The sequence below is a fragment of the Opisthocomus hoazin genome, chromosome 7, assembly GCF_030867145.1.
Source record: "Opisthocomus hoazin isolate bOpiHoa1 chromosome 7, bOpiHoa1.hap1, whole genome shotgun sequence".
Taxonomy (NCBI): Eukaryota; Metazoa; Chordata; class Aves; order Opisthocomiformes; family Opisthocomidae; genus Opisthocomus; species Opisthocomus hoazin.
The window spans coordinates 26,462,677-26,475,088 of record NC_134420.1 but is presented as its reverse complement, the minus strand read 5'-3'; the positions used below and the strand labels follow the sequence as shown (position 1 = coordinate 26,475,088).

The 12,412-nt window shown below is 38.7% G+C and overlaps 1 protein-coding gene across 14 annotated transcripts in view; it reads left to right on the top strand.

Annotated features, from left to right (window-relative positions):
- LRRC4C (leucine rich repeat containing 4C) overlaps positions 1-12,412 on the top strand; it is a 566,727-nt gene that overhangs the window by 321,544 nt on the left and 232,771 nt on the right. The window lies entirely within an intron of this gene.

The window sequence follows — 12,412 nt, the reverse complement described above, 5'->3', positions numbered from 1 at the left end:
CTAAGGTCTGCTGTTAACTGCTTTCCGAACATTATCCTTGGCTTTTCATCTGTATCTCTTTGTATAATCATTTATGGCTCTATAAGAAAAGAGCGTTCAAAGGAGTGATCGGTGTTCAATTTTTAGGACAGATCTCAAACTGACTCTTAGATTGGTGACTGTACACCCTCCATTGGCAACGGAAGTAAATTATAGGGAATGGATTTCAAAGTCTGGATGCAGTACAAGGGGTGTGGGGGGCAGCAAGCATGGTTCCTTTTACTAGAACATCGAAGTATGTTGATGTAAGCATAGTTTTTTGTTTTGTATTTGTACAGAGGAATACTGAATCATGAGAGAAATTTAGGGTACAGATCCTTCTGTACTGTGGGTCTGTTTTTTTACTTCTTCGCATCTTTGTACAGTCATGGTTGTGAAAAGCGAATTCTTATGGCTACCAGCACTGGAATTGGCATTTTACATTTTCATGTTTCAGAAAATTAAATGGATTTTGAAACATTTTGGTGGTGAACAATCAGTTCTGATTTTGTTTTTCCTTCTATTAGAGCTTTCTGAGATATTTTTTCCTCCATGTGAGTATGCTATTAAGTGACAATTATTTTGAACTGTGAGTTCCACAACCATCCAGGTCTTAACAAAAGCTTTCCAGATAAAAACTGATAGAAGTAGAAATAATGATATTATAAGAACATCGGGGCTTTTTCAATTATCTCCCCCCCCAAAAAAAAGCAATCTGTATAAATCAAGGAAGAGCATTATTTTCTTCTGACGAATAATTTTTTTATTTTTGGTACTTTTCAAATGTATGGAAAATCATTTTACTGAAGAACATTATTTAGTATGCCTTGTAGTAGAATGTTACTATATTCTGTGCTGACACTATTAGAAATAGATGGGCAATGATGAATGTCACATGTTTTCGAGACTGCTGAGAGGTGTTTTATGGAAGTTTTTGGTGTGTTCATGCAATACTATTGGAGAACTTTCAAAGATGTGATGAGCTAAATTTGAATAAATTTGCATTTGTTAGTATTAATTTAGAGGCAAACTGAAGAAAGATAGAAATTCTAAATGAATTTCTAAATCTAATAAACATGAAAGCATGATGGATGTAGACTTGTCTGATTTGATATTTTCTGTTTCTTTCTGTTCTCCTTAGGAAAACAGAGTTAAAACTAACTTTGTACTATAGGTATTTATTCTGTTATTGCCACTTGTCTTTGAGAATTCTTATCTCCAATCTGTGTACCACCTTCTGGGTGTAATACTGCTTATTTATTTGTATGTGTCTTACAGCTTCAGTGGGGTTTTTTTGCGTACTATTTACTGATAGGTCGTATCGGGAGTTTTTTTGTCTAATATAGAAAATTCCTCAACTTGTCTGAGTACAGATAGTACCATTGTTGGTCTCAGACTTACAGAAATATTTAAAAAATACATTCTAGGATTGCTTTCTTATAGTGCAGGAGAGAATTGTTGTCTACCTATTAACATTCATAAAAGTCTGCTTGAAATATGTTTTTTTTACATTGCTTGAGGAAACACAAATGGCATATATGGTCTTTATCTTCTAACTACCGTTACTATTGCCTTCTGAATAAAATGGGAAAGTTTCAGGCTTGTCATGAAGATGTAGGGATGTGTTTCAGCAGTTAAACTTTTTTTTCCCCCTTCAGCTCAAATGATAGATTTGAAGGTTTTTCGGAATCAACAAAACCTTGTTATCTAATATTGGACATAGATTGGACAAAACTATAGCATTTAAAGTAGTGTGCAATAAATACACTTGTTATGGTGTTGCCTTTTTTTTTCCATGGTTGGCTTAACTTTAAATAATATCATAGTGTTTAAAGAAGTTTTGTTGTAATGGAAACATGGAAAATGGAAAAGTTTATGACAGTTTTTAAAGCAAAAAATGTTCAGGTGCATTACCTGTACGTTAGCAGTTAAGGATTTTAACCACATCCCTTCGTGAAAGCCTTAACAACAAAAAGTAAGTTGATCTTCTTCAGTGGGTGTAACTTGAGAAAATGGAAGGTTTAAAACTTGAAAATTATCATATCTTTTGAACAGGAAGGGGCTTATGTAAAATGCAGTTCCCTTCTGAATGAGTTGGCCCATCTAAAGTTTATTTTGAATGCAGAAAATCTTTTCAAACATGTCTCAGAAAGCTGTTAGGCTGAGCTATATCTCTGTCTTCCATCACCAAAGAAGATAAATCGATGTGCCTTAGGCATTTTGCTCTTGTGGGTCAAATTCCACATTGCATCTTGGAGTCTGGACAACCACCCTTTTCTCAGAGAAGGCAAACATTCCAAATAATTTTTGTTATGAACTACCAACAGGTGATATGTCAATAGCATTTATTTTCAAACCTTCATACTCAGCTTGGGTAATGAATTGGGCCTTCTGAACCTGTGTCCTCTCAGACTTTGACATTTGCATCAGCAAAATTTCCTTGGAGCTTTTCCCAAGGAGCGGGATGAGAACAAACGCACTGTGAGAAAAGCAGATATGCTTGCAGCTTCTGCAGGCTTGAAGTACAAAACATAAATTGAAGGTAATGGCTCAATACTTAATTACTTTGTAATCCAGGTAGTATAGTCCTCAAAATCCACTGCAATAAAATGATGAAAATAGAATGTAGATAAGCTTTGCTATGCCCCAGAAGGATCAGATTGATGATGAATGTACTATGCTTAAAAGACTGGTGTTTGAAATGGTGGCCTTGCAATCATAAATCTATATATCCTGACCTTGTTGGAAAACTGTCCTTCCTGCAAAAAAATTTCTAATTGACGAATGAAATTTAAAAGGCTGTTTTAGAAACAGCTTCTTTTCTTATGTTAAACTTCAGTATTAGAATATTGGTACTCTCTAACTTCTCAGACTTAGAAGGTGGAAGAGACTAATTACTGTGAGACTAATGAGGGAGGGCAAAAAAGCAAAGGACTAAGTCCAAATGTCAAAAGTTGTCACAGAGGATGAACCGGACCCGACACGACGATCAATGTGATCAGGTACAAGCCGTTTATTAGCCCCAGATAGCTCACATTTATATCCCCCATTACATACGCGGCGATCTCCCATTGGCAATAATCAAATTAAATCACATAGCAACCCGATTATGTGTGGTGTGCATTACTTGTTCACGCGCTGTGCTCGTGGCTTTCTTGCCAGGTGCCAAGTTCCGCTTCAGTATTCTGGACTCATTTTTCTTTGCATTCATTCCTTTGTTTATACCACCGTTTGTCCTCTAGATGCCCTTGCGGCCTTATGCTAAGGCTTCATGGCCTCATAGAGAAAATGCTGGATTGCTCACATGTCCCCAGTCCTTTAATGCTTCATCCTCCACAAAAAGTGAAGAGCTAGAGCAAATACATTTTAAAATATTTGAAACCCTTTTGGATTAAGGCTTTTCTATGTGACCTTATGTGACATTCAGGAGGAAACGATGCTATTCCAGAATGATGAAGAACTGGCTGGAAGTGCTCAGAGTTAGTCCTCAAGGAACTGACCTGCGGCGCTGAGTCTAGTTGGAGGCTGGTGACAAGTGGTGTCCCTCAGGGGTCAGTACTGGGCCCAGTCTTGTTTAACTTCTTCATCAACGACCTGGATGAAGAGTTAGAATGTACCCTCAGCAAGTTTGCTGATGACACCAAACTGGGAGGAGTGGTAGATACACCAGAAGGCTGTGCTGCCATTCAGCGTGACCTGGATAGGCTGGGAAGCTGGGCAGAGAGGAACCTGATGAGGTTCAACAAGGGCAAGTGCAGGGTCCTGCACCTGGGGAGGAACAACCTCATGCACCAGTACAGGCTTGGGGTGGACCTGCTGGAGAGCAGCTCTGCGGAGAGGGACCTGGGTGTCCTGGTGGACAACAGGTTAACCATGAGCCAGCAGTGTGCCCTGGCTGCCAAGAAAGCCAATGGGATCCTGGGGTGCATCAAGAAGAGTGTGGCCAGCAGGACGAGGGAGGTTCTCCTTCCCCTCTAGACTGCCCTGGTGAGGCCTCATCTGGAGTACTGTGTCCAGTTCTGGGCTCCCCAGTTCAAGAAGGATGAAGAGCTACTGGAGAGAGTCCAGCGGAGGGCTACAAGGATGGTGAGGGGACTGGAGCATCTCCCCTACGAGGAGAGGTTGAGGGAACTGGGCTTGTTCAGCCTGAAGAGGAGAAGGCTGCGAGGGGACCTTATAAATGCCTACAAATATCTGAAGGGTGGGTGTCAGGAGGATGGGGCCAAGCTCTTTTCAGTGGTGCCCAGTGACAGGACAAGGGGCAATGGGCACAAACTGAGGCACAGGAAGTTCCGTCTGAACATGAGGAGGAACTTCTTCCCTCTGAGGGTGACAGAGCACTGGAACAGGCTTCCCAGGGAGGTTGTGGAGTCTCCTTCTCTGGAGATATTCAAGACCCGCCTGGACAAGATCCTGTGCAGCCTACTGTAGGTGACCCTGCTTCGGCAGGAGGGTTGGACTAGATGACCCACAGAGGTCCCTTCCAACCCCTACTATTCTGTGATTCTGTGATTCTGTGAAATAGTACATAATTTTCAGTGAACACTAGAAGTATGTGAAGAATTGTTTGAGCTGTATATGACGACCCCCTGAGAAAGGCTGACATATGGCTGGTGATATTCTGTAGGGAAATGTACAATGCAAGGAGGTAATAATAATCCTTCTTAGAAAATAAAGGTCACAAGTGATAGCAAATGCCAAAGTATCATCAGGGACTTTTTTTTAGAGCCAACTGGGTCAGTAAAACCTCAGTAGGTTCATGTATTTCTTTAACTGCAAAAAAGGCTTCAGTTTGGATCAGGGAATATAAGGCCTTGTGAGTGAAGTAGAGAAAGAACTTCTTCCTAGCTTGAGCAATGGTTGCCTCTACTAGGAGGATATATGAGCTTCGGGAGGTTATACTTCTAAGCCATTGACCTAATTTCCAGTGCTGTTGATTTCCTGCAAATTCGAAGTCAAGAGAAGCTAAGACACTAAGAATTTCAGGAAATCAGTTCCTGTATTTTCATATATGAATAGTGCTATGGATGAAGAAAATATATTTCTGGAAATGTATATTTTAAATGATCATACATTTAAGAATGTTCTGTGTTAACAAATGATTGATTAAACTATCCAGTAACCAGAAGCTTACTTTTTTCCTTCTGGATTATTCCTTTCATTTCATAGAAAGGATTATGAAAAGTAATTCTGTTTTTGGTGGTTTTTTTTAATGGTAGTGGTGATCATTCCAGGTTATGAATGATGGATGTTCATATGGCAAAAGTTATTTTTGTGAACAAGTTATCTCTAAGTACAACTGACATGCACTTAGCTTTCAAGAGTATGTTCAGAAGGTAAGAATGGAAATAAAGTCATCTTGTTGATGCAGCCGGGTAAGTGTTAAGACACGTAGGCAGAAGAAAGTATAGCAGAAGTTAGCACAACTGTTAACTATTCTGTGGATGGAGAAATATAGATTTTCAACTACCATCTTTGCCAATCTAACACTTATTGACCTTTTAACATACTTATTTCTCTATTGTAATTGATTTTGGAAATATACATATTAATTGATGGGTAGCCCCTGCATTTATACAGAGAAATATGAGAATGCTCCTGTTCATGTTTTGGTATGTGGAGATTTCCAGAAAAAAGAAATTTTTTTGAAGAATGCATGTGATAATAATGCTGGCAAGTTATTTGATTTGCCATACTTACCTTTATTTGGTTTTCAGTTACTGTATTCTGTCTCTGTGTTAAATATTCTATTGTTAGTGCTTGAAAATATTTACCTCTGTTGTACCAATTATAATTCACTACTTTAGAAAATAGCATGAGGTTGCTTCTTGGAATTTTTTTCTCCCAGACCAGCCTTTATGCTTGCAATGAGTTCCTCATAAACGTCTTCAGAGATGACTTCTTTAAAAGCTCTCTTCACAGCTTTTCTTTTCACGGTATCTGTAATAGTTCTGTGTTGTGTGCAAAACTGCTGGTGTGCTGAGATCCACACTTCTCTGGATCAGTAGCCTCTTGCTCTTTGTCTGCCATATTGCTGTGTTCTTGTTCCTCAGCATTTACCATCCAGTTCACCTGTATTTGTAAAAAGTTAGCACAATGCAGCTCTCATCTGCACCTGCGCTATGGGAACAACTCATTACCGTAGCTGTCATCAGAATTAGTAGCAGTATTATTATTCATTGTTGCTGATGGAGATTTTTGTATTTTTATATGAACTGAGCAGACTGTCTTGATTTGGGGAATTTGATGACTCCATGGTAGATAAGCCTATCAATATTTTACTTTCAAAATAGGCTCTGTTTGTATAGTTTGTTGATATTCCAGCGTAACTCACCTATCCACTCAGACCAGCCTTTATTATGAATTTCAGCATTTTGGGAATCAACATACATGAAAATTACAGGGGTTTGTAGTAGATAGATAGATACAACTACAAACTGAATAACAAAACAAAGAATTACTGAATTATATGCAGTGAGTTCTGTATGTCTGAAAAAATACTGACCTGTATCTTTATATAAATATCTTATTGTCTACTAATCTATTTTTCCTTTTTCCAGATGTAAGATTTTAATCCACTGCGCTTTTCATGCCTAAACAATCTGTCACCAGATTTCTTGAAAAACCCTAAGAATATAATTTTCTATTACTTCCTGCTACTATCAAAATACAGTGCTGTGTTATACTTTAGTATTACTGTTAATCTGGTTCCTTCTGTTACTTGGCAAGTGAGATTTACTTCTAACTTAGTATGGTTAGGATTCTATATTAGCAATAGCTGATAGCGTTAGATGAGTCAAAGCTTCTGTAGCAACTGCATTGACAGGATATTCTCAGATGCTTGTAGCCTTACAGATCTGGGCCATAAGATGTTTAGCTTTGTAAACAGGTTTGTAACAATAAATAGGGAAGCTAAAACCATAATGTTTACTATAGTGCTTTTTCTGGAACACTGCCAGTATGACTGGGAAGATCACTCACGAGATTATTCCACCAATTATACAAGGCTATAGATCTAGTAAAGTGCATACTTTATATAATTCAGCAAGAAAAAACAAACTAGCATGTGGGAGAGAAGAATGAGGCAAAGTCATTGAACTGTGGTTTTGTCCAATGCAGCACTGTATTCACTCACATTTGATGATATATTCCTTGTTCTCCTTGTCATCTGTCCTTCACGCCAGAATGACGTGATTTATGAAGAGAGTGTGTGGACTTAGTCCAACTCTTGATGTGCAGGTACTTCCCCAGGTCAGGTGGAATCTGCAGTTTGTGAAAACCCTGTTTTCCATGAAGAAGATCTTTCCTCTTTTGGTATTGATTCTAAATGCATATTTGGAAGAAATAACTCTGGTTTGTTAACGTTTTCTCCATTTTCTTATTTACTTGTGATTGGGAGGGGGTATTTTTTGTTCGTTAGTTCTTCTGCTGTTTATTATATTTTTTACACTAGGAGACATTAATTTATGGGAATGTCTGTACCTAGAGCTTTCTAATTTCTAACGGCTTAAACTTGATTTTGGTTTGTAAGGAGAAGAGCAATTGTTAAGCTCAGAGTAAATGTTCTGATCTTTTTGAAAATATGATTTGATACCAAATGGTATGGAACACCAAGTGGCGTATTTGCTAGCAGATTGACAGAGAGCTCAAAGAGTCAGTAGACTTGTATTTTTTGTTTGTTTTTAGGGAAAGTCCCTTACCAGCAGTGCTAGCTTCAGGTTGTGCCCGATCAACCCAGGTCTGCTGGTTTGCTACGAACACCCTTGCAGCATTCTTTGTCCTCTGCTGCTGAGCCTCATTAATCCATGCAGTGCTTGAGACTGAGGCAGGGCAGGGAGGTTATTCTTTTGACTACTCATAGCTTGTTTCACTGAATTCTTTGAGGTTTTTGAGACTGGTTAAAGCACAGTCAGCTTGAGCTAAACTGGGAAAAGTAGGAAAAATGAAGAACAAGATTTGACCAGAGGCAGGTTAGCTCATTGTTGAAAGGACTTTTGTTGAATTATCAGCATCCTTCCTTCCAGTAGAGTTTCACTTCAGAAACTACGCAGGCAGTTCAGACAAGAAAGCATCTTGCAGCAGTTCTCCAGGTGGAGATCTACAAGTCGGTATTCTGTATTATCTTCTTAGAGCTTTGAGGAACTGCCCTCTTATTGGATTAGAATGGTTTCAATCCTTTAGCCTCCACTCATACAAGGAAATAAGGACTGACTGTGAAACAGTGTAATTACTGGGGGGCTGTGTGCTCATGAAGTAGTTTTTTAATGTTAGCACTCCTCTCAGAGTAACAAGGACACATGATCATAAGGAAGAAAGGAATGATTTCTGTCAGCTTTTTCATTTTCATGATCTTATACCTTAGATATGTAAACAATGTGTACATGTAAATTAAGGATAGGTTTTATGTGACCTCTACATTTAGCTTAATAAATAACTTGTACTTCCTAAACACTTTTACATCTTTGCAAGTCACATGAATGCAGTATTTAAGACCATTACACTTCCCTAAAAGCACAGGTTTTGCACTTCCCCCCTCCTCCTCCCCCCCCTATAAATGGAGGTCAGATCTCCTGTCCAGGCCAAGTAGTCAAGTTTCAGTGAATTTCTATGCAATTCATCGACTGTTAAATATTCCTATATTTAGAATAATAATAAGTCAGGGTGTTCTGAATGAAAAGCCAAAGCATGAGAGGAAGAAATCAAACTTGCAAGTTTTGTCATGGTGCAGACTGTGGTAAAGGCTTCTAGGTGTCATGCTGTCAAAGTGGATCCAAATGTGAGGAAGGGGGAGACAGATGTAGTAGCATCTTGTCTGGGGCTGATCAGTCTGTTTCATTTGTCCAAGGTGTCTTCAGTCCTATTCCCATTTCTGTCATTGCAGAGAGAGCTTAGAAGGTTTCTTCCTCCCAGCTTCATGCTTGTAATGTAAAGTATTTTTGACTTATTGTTCCTGTGTACAGATAAAGAAAAATGAATAATGATTTTAGAAACTCCTAGGTTCTGCATGCAAGAAAATGTAATTTCCCCCCTTTCTCCAATGCTGCTCTGTAGAAAGATGGAAGAGTGATCAGTTTTGAGAAGGAAAATTACTTTAATGCGACTTGGTTTACAAAAGGTTTGCATCACATTAAAATTTTCATGTTGCTACTGGGTTTTTTTGAAGAGTGTGGAGTATAAAACTGTGTAATGCTTTTTTCTACCTTTGCCTTCAGATGTAAGGAGCAGCTTCCATGCAGCAGCAGTGCTGCTATTGTTTTGTGGTGGAAGATAGTGGGAATGTTAAACATGTGTTTTGAAAAGCTCGCTTATTCTGTAGCAGAGATCACAAGTTTTCCGATCCTGTGACCTACAGTTCCAAAATCTTCATATGGCTGAGAGCTGCAAGATGTATACTATATACCTCAGAAAACTAGCATTAGCAGAGTAGTTCACAGGTGGAGGATGAGAACTGCTTTTTAGGGCTTCTCAGTTTCCTGTTAAGTGGTGGGGCTTAGCCTGGAGATGCAAGTGGACTCCTGAGCAACCCTGCGATGTTAGCTGCACAGCTCCTTCCACAGAGATGTGTCTTGCTCAGCAGCACCCACACCATGGTTGCTTTGCTGCCTAGGAGCTCTCTGTGAATAGGAGAGAAATAGTGGCTTTGATGGATTTAATGGCCCTCTGGAGAGGCACCTGTCCTTGCCGAATAAGTGTAAAGGCTGCCTAGGTATATAGTTTAGACCAACTGCCTGACTTTTAGGTACCTAAAGTCAGGTGAAATAAATTCCACTGGAGGTGACTCAAGCAAAATTCAGTACTCACTTCCATCTCAATTTGCTCAATGCAAACCTTTCTATTACCTGCTGTGAGGGAAAAACACCTTACAATTGTCATAGCCATACAACAACAAATAAAAAGTTGAGGTGGTAGGTAATTACAAATATTTTTTTAAGGAATGTCATGAGAAGTTTTGAAAAACTGGAGGTGAATTTTCAGTTGCTGCAGATCAGCGTAGCTTTCCAGAAGTCAATAGAGCAGCACAGATTTAAGCCATCTGAAAATTTACTCCATACATTTAAAAAGCTAAAATTATTTGTAATTAAAGATATTTGCAATTAAAAATGTAAATTAAATTTACTCCATACATTTTAAAACATAAAATTCTTTGTAATTAAAAATGTTGGCTTGACAATGGTCTCATTGCATAGATAGGGATTGACATCAAGTTTCCCAGGACACATTCCCTTCTGCAAATGCATTGCAAGCCTGTTCTGATCTTACTGTGCCCGTTTAATCATTAATTTTTGCTACTGTTGCCAAGAATGGTGCCAGTTTTAGTTTGACTGTTGACAGTGATTTTTCTGAACATCAGTCTGCTATGCACTATGCTGAGATCCACCAAACTTATTTCAAATAACAAGTGAGAACATCCCCCCTTTACTCCTCCACACACTGCTCTTAATATAGGGATTGTATTCACATCAAAGCTGTCAGAAGGTTTCTGTGATCTCATTAGCTATACTTATTTCTACCTACAGAATAAATGAGTCATCAACCGAAACAGCACTACAGACCAACTGGTAAGACTCACATGGCTATATGTATATCTGTGCTGAGAATAGATCTTCTCAAGTCTGTAGATTTAAGTTGTTAAAATTGCTGGCTTTGCAGACCTAAAAAGGGTTAAGTCATTTCTGAGATGAATTTAGTTCTAGAGTCTTTAACATGGAAACAAATTTGTTAAACCTTTTAACAAGTGGTTTTATGATTTCATACAGCATATGAAAAAAAATCCTTTCCGTTTATAGAACACTGAAGGAGCTAAACACAAAACATATTTTCATGCTTGTGGATTTTTTTTTTCTTTGTTATTGTTTATGTAGTTAAAATATAGTCATTTCATTTTGACTGTGTGAGGTAAACTAGATAGGTGGTACCCAATAGAAATTAGCCAAGTTGATTCAGCCAATTTAAATGCTTCTGAATATAAGCATGCACTGTAGGGGTGTGAAATCAGATTAAATGGGAAAATGAAGAGAGATTGGACATTGCTAGAATCTAGGTGTTTAATAAGTGATGTAGTGATATTGGTGGTGGATGATAGCAGGTATAGGACCTGCACAGTGGAAAAGTAAAATGATTCTGACATCTAGCTTCTGGTTACTCGAATTGAAGAATTTTAAAAGCTAGTGGGAACAGTGGTCAGTGGAAACTAAAATCTAACAATCAACAGCCATTTCTAGAGGACATGGGCAACATAGTGTGTCTGCCGGTAAGTTGAGGCAGATACCTCTCTGAAAGTTGAGGACGCTCATCTACTCTCCATGGAGGAGAGAGAGAACTAGATATAGCAGAGTAAAGATGGAGAATTCAGAGTTGGCTAGTTGGACATGGAATTCTTCTAATTCTGTACCATCTTTCTTTACAGTTAAGGGGAACAAGTTCTACAGACTTGACAAAGTGAGATTTATTCTGCAGATAAGTAATACAAACTGAGGGAAAACATGAATTTCTACATCCTTTCTTTCTCATTCAGTGAAATATAGATACCCAGTCTAAAAGCATTTTCTGTACAGGGGAGCTCCATGTGTCATCGCCACACACAGCTCCTCTGTGCCTGTGCAGAACAAATCTAGTGGAATAAGTGAATGTCTGACCAACAAAAATAAATCTTACGCCAATGCACAAGCACACTCATTCTGAAGTTCAGGAGAAACAGCTTTTCCTGGCATAGCTTTGACAGGAGTTTGTGTCTGCATCTGTCTCATTTCTAGAAGCAAAATCAATAAATCTGAACTGGGATTAAGAATTCCAACCTACACAACTGAAACTTTGTATTTCCAGAATTCAGCACCTTATTTTTAGGGCTTATAAAATTCTTATAAAAGGAGGAATGACTATTGTAGATGGTCATGTGTACAGAGTAGTGTCCCTTGTGAGACTGTGGGGAATTTCCCAGACTATCAGTTTGAGATCAAAGTACGTTACATCAAAATTGCATGTCCTAATAGTCTCTTGCAATCATTCAATCATGTCACCTCCTTATCAGATGCCGGAAAACCTCTGTAGATATTCAAAGGACAATATTCATTGTTTCCACATCATGCTATATTTCTCCGAGACAAACGTTCATACACCAAAAAGTAAAGCTAAGTACAGATAACCTATGTAACTCGAAAGGCAAAAATTGCTACATATAATCAACCCTTGTGAGACAGGAAAACATTCTTCTAAGGCAAATTGACTGAATGTTAGAAAGATTTGCATGAACAGTTGTTTTGGTTTCGGCTGCCGCCGGCAACAAAAGCGCCACGCGGCCGCCCCTCCCCCCACCGGCGTGCGGAGGAGAATGGAAAGAAAGAGGCAGAAACTGGTGGGTCGGGATAAAGGCAGTTTAACAGAACAGCAAACAGAG